The 25,190-nt window shown below is 38.3% G+C and overlaps 1 long non-coding RNA gene across 1 annotated transcript; it reads left to right on the plus strand.

The window, feature by feature from the left end:
- Positions 1–294: 294 nt before the first annotated feature.
- Positions 295–23,560, plus strand: LOC128081968 (uncharacterized). Its single transcript, XR_008207482.1, has 4 exons — positions 295–506; positions 9,629–9,762; positions 10,971–11,156; positions 23,493–23,560. It is a non-coding gene; the product is annotated as an uncharacterized LOC128081968 (long non-coding RNA).
- The last annotated feature ends 1,630 nt before the right edge of the window (positions 23,561–25,190 follow it).

Genomic DNA, 25,190 nt, shown 5'->3' on the forward strand with positions numbered 1-25,190 from the left:
TGATTCTATGATTCTATGAATAGTGAAGGAACTACTGAATGAATAACTCTCCTTGGCATGTATTTTTTAGTCCTTCTAGAACAAGGTATGTAAATTTGCCCAGGTAGGATATTCTTCCTCCCATCCATACTTAAATGGTTTCCATATTCACAGCAGGAGTGCTTCTTCGACAGCTGGTTTGTCAGCAAGCTCAGCTCGGTAGTATAAACCCTTTTATTCATAAAGATTCATGAAGTATGACCTTCACCCTTCTGTTTTCCTATTAGGTCTTCATCCAGCTTGCCTAGTCCTTTTGTGCCTGTTTTAAACAAGTGTGACAGAGACTCCTGACAACACTGACTGGTGCCCTAGTCATGTACTGCTCTCAAAGTTTTCAAGCAGAAGTGGGGTGTACCTGGCATCTTGAGCTCAGCAGCAGTACCAGAGCCCTACAGGAAATATTTCAGTGAAACTTGAGGTGATGAGGAAGGGTGGAATGCTATATGGTAGAGACACCTTCAGTGGAGGTAAGTAGAAAAAGAGAGAAGGAATACTATATTTTTCATGTAGTCAGTTGATAATATGCCTATTTCTCCTCTACTGCCTGAACATCATCTGTCCAGGCAGCCTTAGAGCATTCAGGTTTGGCTGTGCTCCTGCCAATAGCTTCTGTAGTGTGGTTCTAGCACCAATTATTTAGACTTGTGTGAGCAATTGATTTGAGGTGAAATGAAATGTATCAGTTGACCCAAAACTGACATTTATTTTCACTAAGCTATCTGAAAAACATAGTCTTTTCCTTTCAGGCATTGATTTGTATTATGTTTCTGTTTGTCTAAGTCCAAGTACTGGATGTGCTGGGAGGCATGATTTATACATGCAAGAAATTGAAAAAGTTCCCTTCTTTCCCAGCGGTGAAAAATCCAGCAATGTTCAGATCATTCACCCATTTGATGAGAGAACTTTATTTGAGCCTTTTCCCTCCTGAGAAACTTTTAACCCCTATACTAGGGGTGATTCTGAGCTGCAGAGTAAATGATCAGACTTTGCCAAATGACTCGATATTGGTGTTTACTCTGATTGGGGTACAGGCACTCTGTTGCTCCACACCAGAGGTAAGCGTCCAATAAATGTCCAATTCAAGCTTCCTCTTAATTTAACCAAAATGATTCAACCCTGCTCCTGTAGAAATGGCTGTTGGACCAGTGACTCTTAGGAGGAAATACAGCAAGATGATTCTGGTTCTTTGAAAATTCCTGCTGTGCTCCTAACTGCATATTTAGGCATCTAATACCATTGAAATGCACTCCTGCAATATTTCATCATTTATGCAGTGAAGTGTAGTATTTTATTATGTCTGAATGAATGAGAAAAAGGCACATTAAGGAGGAGATAAAAGGCAAAATTCAGGTTGCTACTCCCTTGGTTCCAAGAATTAAAGATTTTTGGTGAGAGAGGAAAGAAGAGAAGGAAAAAAATTGGGGATATACTGCTACCCCTTGAGTGTCCTGCCAAGTTGTTTTTACTATCCCACTGAAAAAAGCTAGCATTGTCTGGAGCTTTATGAAAATTATCATTAACCACAAATTGACCGCTCTATTCTGCTTATCCAGCAAACACACTTAACAGCCTCTGACAAGGCACACTGCTTGCCTACATCTAGTGGAATAACTTCAGTGTGAAAAGAACTGCATAAAAATCAAATTCTTGTCCATCCTTCTGTCACTGTTCACTGTGAAAAAAAGCAGTAAGCAGATAAATACAGCTCAGATCACGAAGTCTCAAAGGAAAAACACTTTTTTAGGCATCAGGAAAGTTCTGCTAATTTTTCTGTTCTTCACACCCAAATGTTATCTGGGGGGGACCTTGAGGAGATCTTTACATTCTCTGAGCTCCACAGTGAAAAAATCTGCAATGGGACCATGGATGAAGAAATATAGAGGGTGAGTCAATTAGAAAATCATCTGTGCCATGTGATGCAGGAAGTTCTGAGGCTGGTATAAATACTACAATTTTCCCATAAATAGAAGTGAGGAAATTGTTGCTCTAAAACTTGAATGTGTAGCTAATTTGAGCATGATCTCATAGAGGGTTTTTAAGGAGTTCCTTCTTGTTATTATTTGGTGATTAAGCATAGCTCATGCATCTGAACCTCTTTGTCTATTCACTCTGCTTTAAGTATAGCAGCAGCTGCCCTAACAATTCACTTCAGAAGATTCAAGAACAGATTTCTCTCTATTTTGGGGATTTGCAAAGGCTTCCTCAGCTTTCAAAATTCTGCTCATTAATTCTTTGATTGCTGACATATATCTTGCATTCTGATAACTCACCTATTAACCTAGACAAGCAATGTGCAGCCCTTGGCAAAGTTCAGGAATTGTCTTTAGTAAAGCAGAGAGAAGGCAATAAAATATCAGGCTTCTTCCTCAAAATTTGAGGCTAATAGTGCTACAGTCCCCTTTGTTTTCACTGACCAGAAAAAAGGTTGATCCTTGGATTTCTTAGGCGTAATTCTGATTTTTTTTCAGTTAATGACTTAACGAGAGCTACAGTTTTTCAATGAATAGAGAATCATTAATCACAGACTGTAAGTTCAAACAAATTCCACAGACATTTTTCTTGTTCTAAAGAAAACCCTTCCCTTCCCCTCAGAAGTTCCATATCCACAAAAGGTTTCCCATTACTCAAAGACTAAACAGTGTCTCCAAAGACCTGGACTCAAGGAAAGAAATAACTTTGCCACCAGCAGTCTAAATTACAAGTGATGTTACTGTTGAGATTTTGCTTCCCCACAGATGAGATAACCAATGTTCAGGAAATATTTTTTTGTACATACCACATTATTTGATATATTGAAGTAAAAATTTTTAGTCAAGGAAAAGCATATTAAAAAATATTTCTCAACGTGAATAAATCTTAAAAGTTTGATCTTTGGTTTATAATCTGTAGCAGACATCCATAAACTGGTAGTTTATACTGGTAATTATAAGATGATTTAATTGTATTGTGTGCTTGTGATGAGAATATGGTTAATTGGGTATCATTTAGCATCAGTTAAGGTCAGGCTTTCGGGAGCATTGGAAAGGAAGTGCTTACCTATTTGTCTACTACTTTACAGTTTCAACTGAAAAACTGTACAATCCTTTTCTGGAATCTTGATATTACCACAAAAAATGAGGAAAAAAAAAAGATTCTGCAAGTCATTACATCCCAGAAAATCCTCCTAAGCCTTGAAGTCAGTGTCCAAAACAGTAGATTTAAAAGAGGAACACTGTGGGTAAGGCCTTCAATATCAAGCTTGCAAATCAGGTATTTGCAAGTTACCATTTACACCCAACTATCAGTTTTCCCATCCACTGTGACTGAGAACCTTCTTTAATCGGGTCACTTCAGGTCTGGGCCACAGCCATATTACCCACTCCACTGGTGTTCATGCATATTGCTCAGTGACTTCTAATAACAATGAGGGTAGCTTTTGAGGTTTAAAAAACCAGGTGTCAAGGGATGTTTATGTCTACACACTGTGGTTATCCACACGGACATCTCAGCCCTGACAACAGAGGTCGGTCTGTTACCCTGTTCTTTTAGGTCAAATGGAAGTAGTGCTGAAAGTACGTGGGGAAGCAAAACACCAGCCCTCCTAACTCTTTTTGCAAGTTGTAGATCTTACAATCAACAAAATAATGTCAGCTGCAATTTTCTAATTTCTTAAATGAATGCAGCTAACACTATCCAGAAAGACAAAGAGCCAGGGTGAAGGAGAGCTGGGAAGGAGGAGAGGCTATGTTGTTGAGGAAAACAAGCAGTGTAAAAGCTTCCTGAACACATTCAACTAAAATATAATTACTAAATCAGCCTTGAAAGGTGCGAGTTAAATTACTGAGTGTGCCTGTGATCATTTTTCTAGTTTAAATTACTCTGGTATAAATGAAATAAAATAGGACTTGGACTCTGCTAATTAACCACCCTACCCACAGGTGATAACAATATGTGCCATGTAAGATCTCTGCAAAAGCAAAATTTATACACCTAGAAATGACAAGTGTGCATATTAAAACCATTTTTGCAGTTGACAAGAAAAGTGAAGTCCTTTGATAACTAACAAGGAAAATTATAGGTGGGGGGATGGTATGGAGGAAATTCAAAATACATTTAGTTGTAATGATTTAGACAACATTTCCTTGAACTAGTTCGCTTTAGAAGAGAACAAAGGGTTTGTCCTGCTGGGTAGCTTTTCAGCAGGGATGCCCTGCCTGCCTTATTTTAGAACTGCAGTATTACGTGGTTTCAATTAGTGGTAGCACTTGCAAAACTAGTAACACAGACATTTTGGCATGAAATCTGACTCCAAGGCATTGAAGGGTACTTAAGATCTACTAAGGGGTAGGTGGAGAAACACAGTGCATTTTAAACTTTGTTGATCATTTGTCGTAATGGTATCGTTTCTGAAAAGCTCACTGTATTTTTATAGGCTTGGGTTTTCATTTTGTCTTTACCTCACTGTTTAGAATTTGCTAGCATCCTTATTTCCTGTCTCTTTTGTCACCTGGCTCTTACTAGGCCCTTGGCTGAGGTTTTCTTCAGACTTTTAGAGCAACCAAGTGTTCTCGCTAAGAATGTTCAAAATGTTATAGTACTTAAAAAACATTTACAGAGTCCTCTTCATCTTCAAAGTTCTTTACAAATACGAACTACTATGAGAACAATCCTCTATTGTCAGAAACTGGCTGGTCTAACAGTCCCGCTACCCCTCCCTTAATGTTGTGGAGCAATTTCTAAAACATCTTTTTGAGGCAACTGCCTCAAAAATTAAATAATAATAATAATAAAAAAATTAAATAATAATAAAAAGATTCCTTTAATTTTGCAGTCAGGAAAGCTAAATTCTGTTGCTATTCTGTGCCAGTGTGAGTGCCTGTCAATATACATCTGCTGGCAGAAAAAAAGGCTATGTATGACTCCATGAGAGTTCCCACTCCTACTTATTCTAGCTATCTTGATAGGCAGGTGACATTTTGATGAGCAAAATAACAAATGTCACTGCTGTGGTGATAGGCACGTACAATATTTCAAATATCCACTAAAAGAAATCTTTAATACAGGAATGAAAGATGCAACTGCTTGACAAGATTTGAACATGTGTAACTATAATATTTTTAGCAGTAAAGTCAATAATTTGTCTTTCTTTCACCATCTATCATGGTGCTAAAGTAGTTTTTACCAAAACTTTCCTGTATGCTGTGCTAGTATGGTGATTGTCAATAAATAGCATAGCTGAAAGATTACAGCACAAACATAACTATTTTTTGAGATTCACATTTTTAATTTCCATTTGAGGACTTGCTTCATTTAAGGATTTGTTTGGGTAGTGCTGAAGGTTGTAGATCAGAAAAGACCCGATGGTTTTTTCCATGTATTTCAACTGCTAGCCTAATTTTGGTATTACAGTATCAAAAATCTTGCTTTAAAATCATGCATATTTAGTTATGTATCATTTTGATGCTTGTGGTTGCTCTTCAGTTGAAACAGATTTTAGTATTCAGCTGAATTGAACAAGATGTGTGGGAATGGCACAGAGATGCACCAGGGAGGTTCAGGGGACGTTAGTATTTCTTTACTGTGAAGGTGGTCACACTCTAGAACAGGCTTCCCTGAGGCGGCTGATGCCCCATGCCTTTCTGTACAATGCCTTCAATGCTTTATACCCACTTTTAGTGCTCTTGGTGCTTTTACTTAGCCCTACAGTGATCAGGCAGTTGGACTAGATCATCTCTGAAGGTGCCTTCCAACTGTTCTGTTTACTCTGTTCTATTTGTTCTATTCACTTCACTGCTGAGTTATTCAAATGTCTGGTCAACACCGTTTATTTTTTTAAATGTCTACCTCAGCCTTGCTTGCACAGTCATCTATTCTCACTCTTATCCGCAGTGAGAAGCAGCAGTTCTCTTCTGGTCCATGCAACAAACATGTTTGGAGAATATAGATGAGCAGTTGAGCCACTGTGATGAAATTCAGGGGAAATATGTTGTTCATTCGGTTTAGAGATAGAATACCAAATTTACCCCACAATCCTTCAAAATCTCTGCAATGAGAGAGTCTTATTTTGATAACAGTTTTTACGTGGCAGGTAATCCACAATGATCCACAATCATACAAGCAGGCATTCGCCAGTTTTATTGAAACTGCTTAACAGCTTTGTTGCAATTCTGGGAGTAAAGACGCTCACATTTCACTGACTTTAGAGCAGGTTTAATGCACTGTGCCATTTGCTACCATCCTTATGTGCTTATTTTGTGTGTGTGATCAATACACGTATTAATGCTAATACAACACTTACAGAGTTTCCCAGATGTAGACGTGGCCCCTTAATCCTTCCCTGTTCTGCTGGGAATAATCATTTTTACAACATGAGATCACTTGCACCAGTGAAGTGCATTTTAACACCTTTTGCTGTTATCTATGTGAACTGATGATCCTAATAGAATCCCAGCTGTGCATTCAAACTTTATTTCCTAGGTTAATCAGGCTAAAAGACAGTTAACTAAGTTTTCTCAAGGGGGGCCTCCTTCACCATAAAAAAAAAAAAAAAAGATGCTGCAGGAATTGTTCATCACCAGAAATTTTGCTCAATGAGTAAAGAAGTAAAGAAAGGCAGCAACACCGAAAAGAAAGGGTGTTTTTGTCTTATAGTGGACAGCATGACATGCAGGAGGAAAAAAAAAAAAAAAAGAAAAAGAGAAATATTTTCTGAACAAAGAAGTCAGGTCAGTTCCCTTCTTTTTTGATCTTTAATCCCTTCTCTCCCAAGTAGAATGGCAAAGGAGCCCTTCTCTCTTTCTAATAAATAGCTAGCAAAGGCAGGCATTCAATGCTACTTCCCTTTGATCAGCACAAAGCTGTCAGCTCCTGCCGCTTTTTTTTTTTTTTTTTTTCTACCAGCTCTTGTTCCTGGTTAAAAGTGGAAGTAATACCCCCTGAAAGAAATACCCTAGGTGTCCTGCAAATCATCAATCCTATTTTTTTCCTCGTTGTCTTTCTGTGGCCCACCCTCCTGGCCTGAACAACCTCCTTACTAACGCCCCTCTTCCTCTTTCCACCCTTTTTCCAGAATACCAGTTTCATTTGATACTCAATTCAATGTGCCAGTCTGACCTACTGGGACCTTGCTGTCTGAGACTCTACCACTATGCAGACAGGGGAAACCCTCCTTCCAGCTATAAATGATGTTTACCTCCAGACATTTATCTTTCTGTGAAGGAATATACAAATACTTCACAGAAATAGCAAAGAGAAATTACATTTTAATAATTTATAATAAAGCTCAAGCTTTACAAATAATAATAATACTAAAAAGAAAATATTCTGTGTTGTGCTTGACCGACTCTCTGAGATCCCATTTTGCTCCAGTCCTTAGCTTGCTGCATTTCAGACCACATCATTGCATCTTAGCAGTAAACAGTTTGCAAATGTTGCTGCTTTCTGACAGGTCACTTGGCGCATTTTAAAGCAGGCTCCTTGTTGACCACGGAGATCACCTGCAGTCTGCATTTCTGCTCATCACAATATCAGAACCTTATATACAGTTTGCAAACATTGTACAAAGGAAATAATTCACAAAGGCAAACAATTATAATCAAGCGTAGAACACGAGCCTGGCTTGTAATAGGAGAGCAGGGCAGAGGCTTTAGTGTGTGTATATGTGTAAAAGGGTTGGGGGGGAGAATGGAGGAGCAAGGAAAAGAGACTGTATGAAAGATCAGTATTCTGAGACAATGCCACATCCTTTGTGACCTGTAATGATGCTTAAATACCTCTGCCATTTTCCTGTGGCAATGGCTGCACCGGGTGCTTTCTGTGTGCCTGTAGAGATATGTTTTTCAAAAAGCAGGATGGAGTGAATGCCGCTCGTTGTTCTGGCTGCAAAATGTCAAACTGCAGTGGAAAGAAATACAGCATTGCAGTGGTGGTGCACTGAGGCCCCCGGTAGGAAAGCAGGAGCTATTAAGTGGAAAATTCCTGCAGAGGACGTGTTTCCATTTCTAATGCGAAGAAAGAGGGTGTTGTGTGAGGCTGGCAGGTCTGTGGAAAATACAGAAAACACAGGGAAGATGAGAAAATGACCTCATTGAACTCTGAGAACTTAAGCAAACAAACAGCTTCAGCCAACATACCACATTCTTGCAGCGCTTCTGCCCAAACAACAAATTGACCTATAAGTTATATAATCCCCCACCAGCCCCCATGTAACCGTGGGGAGGGGGGTGGGGATTTCTCTGCAAGGCAAGCAAGTTGGGGGAGCAGCAGTAAATTCTGCTCCGCTGGGAAAAAATATCTGGCGGTGAACTGCCTGCACCCCACAGCCCCACCTCTGCACCCCAAACGTTGTACTCACGTGAGGTTTAATTGCGCTTTGAATACCAGCAGAATGATGGCACTAGTTGTTTATTATAGTATGAACTATTTCAGTACAGCATAAATTTTCCATTTCAAAGGATCCCAAATGCCTGCAGGGAAGGGACTAGGTTTTGTGAGCAGAGGGTGGCCTCTGAGTTGGTGGGGGTTTCTTCTGAGCAGTGGTTAAAGCTGCATTCTTTGAACCTGGTTAGGGGGGCTCTGGGGAGCATGTTTAGGGTCTGTGTTTCCCCCTGTAGAGGCCTCCTGTAGTGGTGGTTTGGAATGCCTCAGCTACCATTTTATGTCAACTGAACAAATCCTAGTGTAAAAATGCAGAGGCTAACCAAAGGCCATGGGCTCGGCGCTTGTTGTTGTTGCTCCACATAGCTGCAGAAAAGAAGATGTATGCCCCCATCCCCAGCAGCTGAGTGTGCTGAAAGGCTTGATTCATTGCACGGATCCTTTCCTCGCTCTATTTCCAATAACTAATTAATTGAACATAACAGAAAGAAATTTAATTGACAGAACAGCAGATAAACTACAATTCTTAGTTTACGGTAACAATACTTACAGATCAGAAAAGGGCTTTTCTATTAACCAATAGTAACTGCTGTAGAAACATATTTTCTGCTACCGTATTAACAACATATACATTCAGTGTTGTTTTTTTTTTCCTGTTTACGCTGTTACAATCCTGTTGTCTCCCAGTTTAATGCACAGCCAAAAGATGCTGTACTGTCCAACATTTTGCATGGAGTTTGTCAGTGATGTCAGTTTTGAAAGGTCCTTGAAACTTTAAATAATGCATGATGTTTTAAGGAGAATAAATACAAACAAAATAAAGTAATCTTGAAGGTGTGTGTGAGGCATCTTGTGAGGCATATGCATAGGAACGAGGGAGGTTCAAATACTGCTAGCAAAGAAAAAGCAACAAACACAAATCCCAAGATGCATTCAAATTTCATGTAAGATGTTGTCTCAATCCAGTGATTTGATCCATCCTGCTGTTAGATGAGGGGCTGCTGTCTGTGAATGCACTAACTATAATTCAGAAAACCCTTGCAGCTGTAAGGAGGTGACTGGATTCAACACTCAGCTTCCTTCACCAGTGCACTTCAGAACAAGATAAATTGAATAAAAAATGGATAAGGAGAACCAAGTGAGACAATCTCAGACTTTGTCCAAATATGCAAAACTTTCCTCCTGGAAGGTTTGTAAAATGTGATTAAATTGCCTTTTTTTTTTTCCTTTCCAGTTTGACATCTCTCTGAATACCTAGAGAACAAGGGAAAATGACAGAGTTACGTACTATATAGAACTAATATCAGTACACGCAAGACTTTGTGCATTATTTTGCAAGCGCACTTGTTTGGATAAAGATTAAGAAAGGTAAGTGAAATCTGACTAAACTGAACAGAAGCTCTCCTGCACCATCTAAGTATCTCTTTTCAGGGCACCAGATACCATATTCAGGCATGGAGGAGACACTGTTTTAGTGTTACAAATGGGAAATAATTCTAACCTTTGCAGCTCAGATCTGAAACCAAAATTTGCCCAGAATCCAGCACTCCTTCAGAACGTTTAACCCAAAATGCCTGCATTCCCTGCAGCACAATGGCCAAAAGACGTTTGGGATCTCCAGTGTTGTCTCATTCCCTTTCTGGAAATGTTTAACCAGGGCAAACTATATAGTGCGGCATTTCTGCATGATGCCATGGATTCTGTTTCTCTTTTCCTTGTGCTGTGTAACTAAGGGGCACTGTAAGGGGTGCATAACTTACAGACGAAACAGTTTTCTCCTCCTCACTCTGACAGGAAATAAAAAGCTCCCAAAAAACTTGAGAGAAAAACAAACTTTGTGAATGACAAATAGAACCAGTGCCAAAACAAAAGAGTTTCCTGTATCTAATAAAAGGGGAAAGGCAATTTTTTTTGCTCATTTTGTTTCTTGCTATTTTTTTTGCAAATGGCAAGAAATAAAGCAAGGTAAGGAATGCCTATCTATTGTTAGGATTCTGGTGTTTAGTACCCATTGCAGAATTAATCTGAGTGTAGAACTTTGGTTACAGTTTCCCTCTGCATTTTGTAGGTTGTCTTCTACGTAGCAGACTGAGCTCGTCTCAGAGCTTCTGTTTTGAGTTCAGTTTAGAAACTTTAGATATCTAAAGAGATTGCTTAAACAACATTGTAGGTAAGTCTGGGTGATGAATACAAACCTGCGCCAAGCAGAGTGCAGGAAAGCCATGTTCAGCTTCTGCCACTGCGTCTTAGTGCAGCCTTGATGCGTAAATGATGGTAAGATAGTAAACCAAAATTTTATGCTTTCTTGAGTTACCCTTCTTTGCCTCACAGAATCAAATGACATGGAGCAAAAGAGCACAGAAATCACAGAGCAGGATTTTATGTCTTCTTTATTTGAAAACATTGTTTTCATCAGGAAGCCTCATGCAAATGGTGCCAGCACTGTGGTTGGGAAATGTGAACTAGCGGTTAGCACTCCCAAGTTACCTTCAGCACTGTCCACTTGTTCTGATCACAGTGGAAGTAGGACCCTTAGCTTCTGACCTTTGATAGAAGACCTAAATTCTCTCCCCTAGGTTTCTTATCGCTGATCGTGTGGATCTGGTTTTCTACTTGCTATGAATGTTAGAGTTTGAAGAAAGCTTTGAGATAATGGGCTGTGGAAGACAGAAGAGTGAACCAGTCTCCTTCCTTGTTCTTCAGTTCAGACGATCATTAGTTTGGACAACTGGAGGATGGAGATCCCAGGACATACTGAAAGAGTAAGTTTGCTGTTTTATATGGATGCAGAAAGCTTGGTGGTCAATGTTTTAATGTTTTGGTACTGAGGCAGAAGCGAAAAAAAAAAAAAAAGAAATGTCACAGTAGGATGTATGCACAGGATTTACATGGATAAAATGTTTGTAATCTACCTCTGCACTGATCAGATGAAGACTTGTAGTCTGTCACAGGAGCCATAGCCTAGGATGCTGTTCCTCATTTGGAGTAACAGAAGGTAAAAAGAGTAATCAGGTATTTAGAAACCATGGTTTGGGAAAGTATTGTTCAGTATACAGAAAGGAAAAGACAGGGCTTTGAAATGTTTAAAGGACAACTGTAATAGAGGAAGTAATTTTTGTTTTCCATGTCCATTGGAATTGGAAATGGCTAGTTTATCTTGGGCATTAAGAAAAAGTTATGTTGAGTGACAGGAGAATGTACATATACAAAACAAAAAACAGATTCTACCACATAGCAGAATAAATGCATAAACTAAGATGTGGATCAATTTCTGCTTTGAAAAATATTTGACTTAAACAGGGCCTGAATGCTGCTGAGCTAGGTTTAGCTCAACTAGGTGCTGCTAGCAGGCCACTTGAGGAAAAGCATGGTGGCAGCCAAGGACCAATAGCTGAGAGTGATGGTGTGATGGAAGGGTTTGGAATGGTTTGGACCTCATAATTGTTCCTGGTTTCTTGAAGGATCTAAGTCAAAGTAGAACTCTACAGATATATAGATATAGATTTTTCTTACAGCAGTTGATCTGGCAATGAATAGAGTTTGATTAGATTTTCTGCAGAGCTGTTGGCAGTCCAAAAGCCTGATCATTAAAATGGAAACAGTTAAAATTTGTTTCCTCTATTCTCAGTTATTTTCAATAGAATTTCATCCAAGTACACAGCAGTAAAATTGCATGAGAGGCAACACAGACCTGTGTCAAAATCAATCAACCTCATGATTTCTCCTGCCTAAGTCTTAAGGAATGTTCCTTGAAGATCTTTATTTTCTATAGTGTGTATCGCTAAAAGACGGGGTTCAGGAAGAAGCAATAAGAGAGGCTTTTAATATACTTCATTTTCTGCTTTAAATTTTAATTCACATAAGTAATGAGTATGTTCCAACCAGAATGGTGGGAATGTTGCCTTGTGTTACTAACACGTATTCAGTTCCAGAAGCCCCCTACCACATAGAAGCTAATTGCAAGGATTAGAGTACACCAACATACTTAAGCTCCACTCCTGTGGGTTTGGGGAGGAACAACACATTTCAACATTCCAGCTACAGTTCCCCTGGCAACGTACATAACAACAACTCACTAAAAACTGTGGGTTTCTGTTTTCTTAACCCTTAGAACATTGACTGAATGAATACTTCCTTGAGGAAACAGTTCAGTCAACCAGATATAGTCAAATACTCTTGAATCCATCAGTCCTCTCCTTTAAAAAAAAAAAAGCAAAAACAAAAGCAGTTGAATTCCTTGTCAAACTGATCTCCTCCCCTAGCATTAAAGTATTTAACTCAAACAAACGTACATACCATTAGCAAACCTCCCCTAAAGGTCTGCATGAAAAAAAGACTTAAAAATAAAATCAATATTTAAGATCACTATAAAATTCCTAGACATCAAAGGACACAGAAAAATACACAATGAATTTTACAAAGCACATAAATACTCAAAAGAGATGAAAGAAAACAAAATTAGCATTTATGTATTAAAAACAATATTTTCCTATCAGTTACTATAACAGTGATAATGCCTATAGCAACTTTATGATTCCTCTGAGAATTTCAAATACTTCATAAATATTAGCTAATACCTTGAAATAACATATACACCACTGTTGTGAAATACATGAGATCTGCTCCAGAATTTGTTCCACTGCCCAGTGAACAAGAATCTCTTGTGATGGTATCAATCTGCTTCTTAGCAGTGGCTGTTCCTATCACATAAAGGAGCAACCAGCTAAATGCATGTGCAGGATGTTAGAAGTCACCAGACCTCACCTGTACCTCACGTAGAGCTGCTGTAGATTTTGGGTTGCCAATAGCAGGCAGAATTAATGAATGCACGTGGCCATAGTTCTTAGTGGCTGCAAGTATCACTGGTATTTTAAGGTAATAGTCTGATTCCTAGTATTTTTCTCAGAAGTCTGCATTTATGAAATCATTTAAGAATGATATCTCCTGGAAAGTTTTAGGCTGGGGTGGGGGAGGTGGTGGCGGTGGTATAGCAGTTTTCTGAAGAGAGACTACCTTGTTTCCTCAAAATGCAAGAATTGACCTGATGAGGCTCTTACAGAGCAAGAGAAGACATCTACCTTTATCAAACATATGACTATTCCTAGTGCACTGGTGCACAATTAGTTACACAAAGGAAGAGCTGAAGGCTGCAAAACTAAATCATGGATCAAAAAGATGTCAGTGCACTTTGAAGCAATTACATTTCGTAACCTGGATTTTCTCCCTTTCCCTCCATAAGCTTTTTTTTTTTTTTTTTTTTTTTTTCTTGAAAGGAGTTGATGTGATGTTCCCTTAGATCTTCCATCCCATGCATTGCCTCATTTTGTAGTTTCGAACAGATACAAGAAAGAGTAAGTGCACCTGCAAAATTGTTTAAAGTTCTTTATCCAGAAACTTTTAATGCTCCATCACTATACCATTGCTTTCAATCCGTGGAGATTGTGTTCCCTTGCTGCTGTGCAGCAACTCCTATGTAAATCACTGGGAAGCAGACTTTCTCCCCCTACTTCGCCCTCAGGCTTAGGACACAACAGTTTGCTAAAGATTATGCAGCATCCTTACTAACGTGTGGTTGCCAGGGCATCCTTGTTCCCTAGCCAACTACTGTACTGAGGCTTCACTGGCAACCATCCAGCTGTGTTTTACTGAGGAACCTCTGCAACAGTCAAGGACATGTTTTCACAATTTACTGGAGAAGTCAGTCTGTTTCTTTCCTACTAAAGACCCTAAGCATTTGGGAAGGCAGAAACTTTTTGCAGATGACTGTAAGACAGTGGATGTCTCTTTCCCTTTTATCTACAAAAAATAAAACTAAAAAACAGTTTTTGCTGCTGTGGCCTTGGGCTTTGCATTAACCCAGCCATTATGGACCCTAGATATACCAGTGTGGCACAGTGTCAGGACCAGCACAGGCACAGAGCCACACTGACATGTCAGTACCTTCCACAGCTATGCTGGTAACTGATTAGGTTTGTTCTGTGCAGTGTGGAGTTACTCTCTTGGTTGGAAGGAGAGAGGGCATCCTAGGGTGTGTTGCTGTTGATAATACTTCATTTCTCTCAAGATTTTGCATTGCAGCATCACTGCAATGCAAATCCCAGCTAACATCATTTTTAATTTCAAATTTTCTTAGGCTAATAGCATGTAAGATGGAATGAATAAGATGACGCTATCTAGTGATGAAAACAGGCTTAATCTGCAATTTGTGTTGGTGACACCCAGAGTTACTATGTCAAGGCCAATTCCAGGCTGCACTTCTGCTAGATGGCTTGAACAGCCTTCAGTTACAGCTGACTGCAGGCTCCATGGTGCCAAGCATCAGGCACAAACTGTTGCTTTTGCAATAGCACATGTCCCTAGAGAGCCCCGGGCCAGCAGATGGGCCGAAGCAGGCAGAGGGAGTGTCACAGCAAGAGAACAGCTTGACCGATCAATATTGCTTTTGCCATAGGTCTTCTGTTGACTAAAGCCTCCAGGCTGTCACTGCTATTGAATTTCTCAGTACCAGGAGACTTAATGATGTGCACTGGTGTCCATAGCACTCTTTCAAAGTGACTTTATACTAGCATTAATGCAATAAGGACGAGATAAAGTGGTGTGTGAGATGTAATATTTATGGGGTTTTCTACTCCTTCTTTCTCCAAAGTAGGAAAGGGTTCCACACATTGAAGTAATGATAATTTAGTCAAAAAACATCAATGAAAGATAGATGTCATTGTTGCTTCAACTGTCATTGGCACACCCAACAATTATTGTCAGTCCTTCATCTGAAAATTGATCCAACCTAACATATGCATGTACTAGAACCAGCAATGGGAATGGGCAAAGAAAGTTTCCATTTTTAGTCCCTTTATTTTTAGCCCCTTTCTTTTTCATGGCTTCAGGCTGCACCGGCAGAGATTTAGGCTGGATGTTAGGAAGTATTACTTTTCTGAAAGAGTGGTCAAGCACTGGAATGGGCTGCCCAGGGAGGTGGTGGAGTCACCGACCCTGGGGGTGTTCAAGGAACAGTTGGATTTTGTGCTGAGGGACATGGTTTAGTGAGAACTATTGGTGATAGGTGGATGGTTGGATTGGATGATCTTGAAGGTCTTTTCCAACCTTGGTGATTCTGTGATTCTGTGAAAGGACAAGAAATAGAGCCCTGTGTTTAAGAACAGGAGAGCTGTGCATATTCAAATTTTGGACAGCTCTTTTTAAAACTTCAGGCATTTTCTTACAATGGTATCTATACAACAAGCTGCTAAATGTACAGTGAAATGTTGGCATGGTCTTTATCCTTAGGTGTATCCTACTACTTAGGTGTTAGCTTACACTCTGGCTGTAGGATGGAAAAGCCAAACAGGTTATCTAGACAGTGGAGGTCAAGTCAAATTAAAGATCAGATCATATTTAAGGCTTCTCCCTGCAGGACGGGTAAGCCTTGCTTAAATCATTATTCTGTGACTGCAAGCACACCTGCCAAGGGCAGGACAGATGGAAAGCAAATCTAGATCCCAAAGTGGAGTGGATTAGAAGGTGTGACTGATAGCTAGTGAGAGAAGCTAGACTAGACTAGTCTCATAGACTGGACAGTGTATCAGGTGAACTCAAAGTGATATACGTTACGAGGGCAGAAGTAGAGTTTTTGCACTTTAAGTCTACGTTTATCTCTCGTGTGTGATATATAATAGAAGTGGCTGATCCCAAAGACATCAGGCTAATTAAAAGGATCATATACATAAAATGCAGTCCAGTCAATACATTAAAAAATGTATTACATATACATCTTATAATCTTTTGTATATGTATACACACACATATATATGTATATACATGCATCTGATAGTACCTGAACTGTTAACACCTTAGTTTTGTTAGGGAAAAGAACACTATATTTACAATTAATTAGGTCTCAAAATAAATAAAAACACAGTGTCTATGCTATAAAGTAAATATATAAGAAACTAGAAAAGCGATGTAATATCAAAAGATGCCATATGAATTCTGCAGGTCTTATCTTGATACTACCCAAGAAGCTATGATCATCAGTATTAAGATCTCAGTGTTTTCACCTATAGCTTTATCTTTTCAAACCTTGGAGGATGGGGAGCAAACTGGCAAATGAGAATTTGACTTTTGTTCAGTGTGTGAAAGAGGAGTGTGTAGCTTCCAATGTAGTCCCACAGGACACAACAGAATTCAGTTACTTGCTCTGCACAACCTTTCACTGGAGGAATGTGTAGGAAGCAAAAATATCTGTGATATTAATTACAGACTAGAAAGTGCCCCTTTGGCATTTCTAACTAAACTAAACATATTTTATTCCCAAAGTGATGGAAAGAGCTGTTCTCAACTTAGAGAAAAGGGGATTAAGAAGGCAACTTGGTTGGGTTAAAATAGGTTCTAAAAATGAGACAAAAAGTATTTTACTTCGGTGTCAACAAAGGTCCAAGCTAAGGAATAACCAAGTTTGCTCAATCTAAGGAAAAAATAATAGACATTTAGCTAGACTGTTGTCTCACTTACTTAATACAGTGAAGTGTTTGAAAAATTGGTAGCAATTTTTATGCAACAAATGAAAATTCTCATTTTTTTGTCACAAAAATATGAAAATGTTATATGCAATGTAACAGCTCAATGGAACCTATAGTAATAGCACCAAATTTTGCCAAAAGAAGGACAGGTATAAATGAGACTTAATATTTTTTAGACTGTATCTAAATCTAAAATATTTTGACCAAGTCTGTTTTGCACAGACTTTGTAAGATTAGCAAAAAGCATTAAAGGTATATTAAAAGACTATCTGGAAAGACCTGCATAACTTACGTTGCTGTTAGTGAAAAGTAACACAAATAATAAAAAATGTACAAATACTGTTATCCCACCTGCTATATCTCAATTTGTCTAAGTATGGTTTTTGGAAATACTGTTGTCATGGTTACCATTCAGCTGTCTTTAGGCTTTATGCCCTGTCTTCTAAGGTTGAGGTTCAATTCAAGTTCACAGAAAGCAAGTCAACTGACCTTTTCATCTGTTAGCTCCAATGTACATCATTTTCTGAGAGAAAACTTGAAAAACTTGTGCCATGATTCTATGAGATGTCAAGCACCTTCAGATGCAGCAGAAGCCAATGCCCTGTATGGCGTGTCTGAGTCATGAATGACATGCCAGTAACAGTCTTACTTTGAAAAGACATATACCTATTTCAGTTGGTATGAGGACAGTTTCTGTACTCCTACAGGCTGAACCTACCACCAGCAGCCACTAAATGAACAATGTGTTTGACTCTCTGCATCATTTATTTATTTGTCTGAATATATAGGAAAGCTTGAGTCTGTAATGTTGGCATACGTAAACTTAATTCCTGTGTGTAACATGAAATAACCCCATATTTCTGATTAATTGAAATGGAAAACTTAATTTCTCCTTTCCTTTTCTAAATTTCCTCATTTTTAAGTGGAGGTAGGAGGAATTAATGAGAACTTAAAATGATGACAAGTATTTTGCCTTTTATAGGTCATTGAAGCCTTGAGGTTCAAACGATAAATTCTGAGACTCATCAACTAACTCCAAAATGCCTAGCCAGGGTAACAGCTTCAGGTAACTCAGTGTAGTGTTCACGTTGTCTTCTGCAGGTGTAAAGATACATCCAAACAGACAAGCGGATATGTTTAACTACTATTCTACAGAAACAGATGGCCCTGCTCTTCAAAGTAGCCTCTTTACCTTATTAGCCTAAAGCAAATCCTTTTCACTGCCTCCAACAAGCCACATGGAACTGTCAGGAACTCCAGGAATGGTTCTTTCCTTCCCTTCCCTTCCCTTTTCCTGATTTAGCTTTAGCTCAGGAAAGGAGGTGTTGCTCTGTTTGGGGATTTTTTTTTTTTTGTAATTTTGTTGTTGTTGTTGTTATAGAAGTGGAGCTTTCTTCTAAGGACCAGAAATGTTGTGGTAAAGTTTCAGAATAGTCAACTTCTCTTTGAGCACGCTGCACATAATTTAAATTAAATATACTTTCTCCTTCTTTCCAGTACGAAAAATGGAAAGGGAAAGGGCAGAGAAAAAGTTCTAGATGAGTGTCTCGTTTTCTAGGTCCATCTCTTATAGTCTGTTTCCTTTTAGTGTTGCTGGTTTTTGATTCCTTCCTGTTGTCACATAGATAAATACAAACAAGTTAGTGTCACGCACTGCATACCCTGCATCAGATCTTCAGGACTAATATTCTCCCTGGAAGTAAGTGCTCAAAGAATTTGGTTTCTTTGCCTCTTGACTGCTTGGTTGCTAGTTTCTTTAATTTGCTTTGCTTCCTTAATGAAATTGTCCTTGGGGACAGTCCAAGCAGGGTGACCCAGAAGTATCTATTTTCAAGTGGTCTCTACTCCTGGACACGTAGACAGGTAAGGTATGCCTGTTAAAAAAAAAATCTTGTCCTTTCCAACTGCTCCAGAAAATTTCTGAAGCGCCAAGTTAATCAAAAAGGGAAAAAAAATGGAAGTGTAAAATACAAAACATGGCATAAATAACAAAGAATTAGACAAGTAGGTCAACAGCATTCATTTGTGTGAACATATGCATGATCACCATATGCCTATAGGCATGTACACAGTATTGTGTATGTATCACAACTGTGGTGTTAATGTTACAGAAACATTATGAAAATAATTGAAGTTATCATGAGCCTTAGACAGAAAAGCACGCACACACATCAACTGCACATTATTTATATATTCATCTTTTAGAGACCCACTAGAACATATAAATGGGGTCGATGCATGAGTTTGATTAGAAGCACTAACAGTACTCTTTTTTTTATCAGATACCTCAGAATGATTTTATGACTTGTTTTCTCAGTATGTGTTCCTTATGGCTTTTTACTTATTTTGATAATGTATGGGCCAGTAAATATAAGCTTTACTTCCAAAACTCTAGAGTTTAGCATTGTCAGAGACATGAATGAGGTGTGAGCAAATGGGACTGAAGGAGGCCTCTTTGGCCCCCATTTCAAATTCCAGCGTATGTTCAGATGAGTGGAAAATGTTTGCTGCTAACCTCAATGCAGAGCTTCCAGTTCACTGCACAAGTGCTACACTTCCATAGACTTGATGACATGGTCTGTGATCTATGAAAAGAGGAAGAGGGCTGAGATGAACTCCAGATGCACCTATTTGTTATGCTGTGGTATCCTGAGGCCTGGCACCATGCAAAATTGCATTTCATAAGTCACTTTCTAGGCCATAGCATAAGACAGTAGCAGTGACATTGTTAAGCAGGCGGTCTTTGCAGAGAAAGGGTCACCTGCTTTCACAGTTTGTTAAACACTGAGCAGGAAGCTGTCTGGCATTGCAGGATAAGCCTTCTCCTCTAGTAAGTAAGTATGCAACAGAGATGAGTGAGAATATTTTTATCACGCGTCCACACTTATAAACAGGTTATTAGCACAGCAACAGCAGGGAGGCAAAATAAATGAATACTTGATTTGTTCATTAAAATCAAATACTTATTTACAGCTTAGATGATTAAACTCTGCACTTGGAAAAGAAAAAAAAGAAAAAAGAAAAGAAAAAACACCTTCGTTCTGCCTGCTTGATGTTAAATAGTAAAACAGCACAGAAGTGAAAATATCCTGAACTTCTATATCATATGCATTATCTTCACTGGTGAAGTGGAGAGGTGTGAAATTCCAGCAGAGAGAAACATGCTGTTTTAAGAGGAAGTGCTGACATGCAAGCTACAATTAGACAAAAAATGACTGCTGACATTTAAAAATCATTACAGAGAGGAAATTATGAGTGTAATTATGTCATCATTGACACTGTTCAAGTGTGCTGATGCATTTTTGCTGATCAAAATCAAGTGTTTATATTTGTAAATAGAATGCACTTAGCAACTCTATCAATGGAAATGTTCTAGCCAAGAACTAAGGAAAATGTAGCCAAGTCACTTTGACAGAAACTTCTATTTTTCTTTTGCTTGATTTTCAGCATTTTGCTTTCAGAATCTTGCTAACAAGATCATTTCTTGTTATTTATTAATTTGTGTGAGTGTTGTCTGGGTTTTGTTTGTAAGTTGTTTGGTAGTGGGTTTTTTTTTGTTGTTGTTGTTGTTTTTTCTCCCGAGAATACATCAGCAAGAGCAGCCATTCTGGAGAAGGCCAAAGGTGTAACTTCCCAATATGTGTTTTACATCCAGCAGTGGTCAACAGTAGTTGACTACAGGATACAAAAGAATACTAAGAATGTACTAGCCATGCCAGTCTTCTAGCTTCCAAAATCTGCTGCTCAAGGACTTCACAGACTGCTCAAAAACAGCAAAATAATCAAGTCTTTCTATGGCTTTAGAAATAGTCTGCTACTGGAGTCAGTACAAATGGAAACATGGTGTCAGCAGGTGGTAAAATATGTAAATGTTATCATTTACTTTGAGGAGTTTGTTGACTGTGCTAATACCGAAGTCTTGGCGCTGCATTATTTATCGCAGTTCTGCTTTAAGCACTGTCAAAAATCCTTTACCTATGACATATCATCACTCAATGACAGAGAAAAACGACCAATCTCTGATACGTAGAAGTGCTCAGTTCAAAATGGAAAAAAATATGTGAAAATGTGTACATAATTGATTCCCAAAACATGTTTTTTGTCTCCAAGATCTGGGAGATTATGTATAAGTACATTTTATAAATGTGAAAGCAGAAGTGTTTACAAGTTTCTTGAGGGGAGTAAGAAAAGGTCTTGGCTTCTGAAATGAAATGTCCACAGCACAACCTGTCTACAAATGCTAGTCCTCCTGGGGATGGCATTTTGTTCACACTATTCTGGAACATGTTTATGTCAAAATTTAAGAAAGAGACTAAAAGCATGAACAAAGGACACTTAATAATGAGACAGTCAGCTTTATGAGCACAGTTATATTTGAAGGGGATAGCACAAATAGAAACGTGACTATTGAATGTCAACTATCCTAGATAAAACTAACTGTTCATCAGCCTTTGTCTTTTCAATTCCAAAATTCCCATTGTTATTTCTTTCTGTTAATTTTACAAGAAATATAAGCATTGACTTGTCTTCACTTTTCCCTATTTTTTTCCAGTCCTTTCTTTATTGACTTTGCCCCTTGGGAATGGAGTTCTTTACAATTCACCTATTAATTTGCTGGCTGTCATCCTGCAGCCAGTTGTGGGGGGTTTTGTTGTTGTTATTGCTGTTTTTTGTTTTATGGGTTTCTTGTTTTTCTTTCGACATAGGATCCATCGGTTTCCATCAGTGTCCTTGTTTCCTAGATGTCAAAACATATCCAGTCAAATTTTGTTACCAGAATAATGTCAAGCAACTCTATAGTCACCACATCAGCAAAAAAGCTGCTTTCATAATGTCATTTTATGATTGGATGAATACTGTAATTCATTTATAGACTGATAAAAATGTCCATGTCAAATAACAGAAGTCTTTGCTAGAAATCAGTAATTAAGGAACAAATTATAGAGGATGTCTTGGGAGAGGCTGGTCCCACTGTTAAATTCAATGACTGCTCATTACAAAAGTGAGTACTCTAGAAATAACCCATAAAAGAGTTGGCCACAGAAGTGGTTTTGCAGAGCATAGTTCAGGTAATATGACAAATTAGTACCAACACACAGATCTGCATGCTGCATTTAATTAAGAAAAATGCATCCTCGGTTCTTGATTTCGATCAGAAAGCAGAATTGGAAGGAGCTGAGAGTTCTTCTGGTGCCTCTCAACAAAGAGTTAAATCTACACCTAATTTTTAGTTTTAGCTTTAAGTATTACTATGTTTTGTGGGATATTTTATTTTATTTTATTTATTTAATTTTAATTAATGCATTGGCATTCATCTTCACTTCCCAGAGGCTGAAGTCTAACTTGAATCTTACTAGACATTAACTCACCAAATACCTATCCTACTTTTGGCAGGACTTTTTGAGCTTAGGCCCTAACAGAGCTTCTAGCCTCTATTACTCAGCAGTTTACACTTTCTGTCCTTCACCTGACAAGTGCAGTTTTTGTCTCAGAGTATTGCTGGGTGCTTTGTGTGAGCAGAAGGAAACAATTGGCCAATTGAAACTACAGCGCTGAAATTAGAAGAAACACTGTAAGCAGTTAAAAAATGCAATCTCTTGGAAACTGGAGAGTGTCTCTTTATGTTGTGTGCATTCCACTATATTCTGTATAGTTTATGCTTTCATTACAAAATAATTTCTCAGTCTCATATTTGCGTAATGCAAGCTATGAGCTGCTGATCTGGTAACCCAATTCTGTAAGCTATTGTATTTCCATTCAAAAGTCCATTCTAAGCAACCACAAAAAACTGCAACAACAAAACCACTCCCAAACCAACCAACCTAACAAAACAAGAACAATCTATTTTGTTAGTCTTTCCTCAGAGCATTCACCACATCAAGGTGTGAACTTCAGAAGCTGCTACGAAATGCCAATGCTGAAGGGCAGCTGCAGCATTTCTATTTATTATTACCAACACAAGTGCAAATAGCAAGTATAGTAATGGTGTTCAGAAGAGTGATTCTATAGAAGTACTTTGGCTTTAGCAGTAGGAGAGATCATGTGGTCTCTATGTGATCAGCTATTAGTTTGTTTCGATGAAGTGGAATGACCTACCTTGTCAGCTTGCAGATAAGGATCAAATTCATTGTGAATAATTATCCATCCAGGTTGTCTTTTCTCCATACGGCAATATGGCAGGGAATTTACCAATACACCTAAACAACAGAAACACAAATGCGTATTTCCTGTTATTAGTAAAACATAGGATAATATGAATAAATTATTCCATAATCCTTTCTAGTCTGAAAGGCTTTGGCTGTGACAGCAATAAAAGTAGACTGGCATATAGGACTGCCATAGATGATACTGTTGGTCAGTCTCAAAATCTTTTCAAATCTTTCGATTCTGTGAATTGAAAGAAATATGCTATTTCTGCTGTACAGAGTGTGAATTGATCTTAAGACCAAAGCATATCTGAAAACATGCAGCAACAACTCTGGAGACCAAGCTGGATAAGATAAGAACAATTTAAATGGAATAATATGATTTATCAACGAAATATTTTCATCTACAAAAGAAATTTATTCTCTTCCCCCACAGGCAAGCCTAATCCTGAAGATCAGCAAATCTGAAAATATGGGAGCAGAACAACCAACCAAAAAAAATGATAAGAACGGAAAAGATACTATCCAAATTTTATTGTTAAACATTTTTGGTTTTGAAAGTATTGTTAATTTACATTATTTTCTTAGGTTTCATTTGTTAATTTTTAATTGGTATATCTGTGAAATCAGTTGTGCTATGTGTTTACCTGAATTACGTTGTTTGTGGGGATACCTTTATGAATGCTTTGTGAAGTCTCAAATCAAAGAAACGTGTTTTTAAAGTTAATCAGAGCTGATGACACTGAATATAGTACACTGTCAGAGCATTTTGATAACACTGAAATAATTAACTAGAACCTTTTAAGCAAAGATTTTAAACAATTAAAAAAATAGAGCAGAATGAGGATTTAATATGATTTTAGCTCTACTTCTTGCAGCGATTGCTTCTGGTCAGACAATTGGTATAAATTAAACAAGCATTCATAAACCAAAGTTTTATATCCATCAAAACAGCAAGGTAGGTTTAGATTTACAGACACAAATCCAAGAGAGATGGTATAGTTCCAACCTGCAGTTGGCAAAATCAGCACTTGGAGTGAAACAGATCAGGATGCTTGGATGTTTTAATGCCAGGGCATTTGTAAACCTGGTAGGTTTACCACGCTTAGTTCATGTGAGCTGCTGTTGATAGACTCAAGATGTGGAACCAATTTATGCCAGCTAAATGCCTGGCTTTTCTTATCATCAGTACATCTCCTTTCACTTTTAATTAAATGGTGAAAATAGACATTGGCGCCTCTGCTGAAAGTGGTCCTACTAGGGAGACTGAAAAAACTACATGGCTGCCTTAAGGGAAGTTACAGGGCACTGGTGGGCCTCAGGTCCAATGTTGAGCATGTCCTGCAAGTGAGTGTGCTATTAGGTAAGAGCTCTGAGAAGGACCAAACATACAGAAAGTAAGTACAAGTGAAAAGGCAAGATTGAATAAGTGAAGATAATTAAAGTAGAGATGACAGAGTTAAGAGTCTGCACACAAATAAATGAATTCCTAAATTCCATCTCCATGTGCTTGGAGGATAATGAGAGAAGTAATTGATAGTAAAATAATTGACAGCAAGAAAAATTCATACTGGACATTAGGAAAAGTTTTCTAATGCTAAGAGCCATCATAGGCTTATCTTGTTTTTTGAGAAGCTATGGTGCTCCTTTACTGAGGTTTAACTATAGGCTGGGCTGGCAAAAATCAGAAATGAGTTAGATATGTCAGGACTGCCCCAAATGCCTTGAATGACCACTTATACTCACAGCATCTTAAGCTTTTTAGGATACAGAAAGTGCTCCAAACTCCTGCTCATCTAGAAGTGCTTGCAAGGATTGGCATTCAGTAATCCCAAGGTGCTCTGCATCCAGGAGTGCTTCTGCTACCTCTGTCCCGCGGGGGCCATACACAGCTCCCTAATGAGTATGCTAAATCAAAGCACTTCCCTGCTCAGTGTTCTGCTAATAATGATCTGGTTCATACGCCCAGTGTATGGCTCTGTATTGTGTTAATGAAGCAAGGCTGCAGCAATGACCTTTTAAGCACTTAAATCCTAATTGTCCTTAGACCTTACCCAATATGTGTGAACAAAAACTTAGAAGTGTAAGAAAGTTATCTTTTCATTGGCTTCAGTAATATCTTCCAAAAATTTTT

This window comes from Tympanuchus pallidicinctus, unplaced genomic scaffold (assembly GCF_026119805.1).
Source record: "Tympanuchus pallidicinctus isolate F22 unplaced genomic scaffold, pur_lepc_1.0 scaffold22, whole genome shotgun sequence".
NCBI lineage: Eukaryota > Metazoa > Chordata > Aves > Galliformes > Phasianidae > Tympanuchus > Tympanuchus pallidicinctus.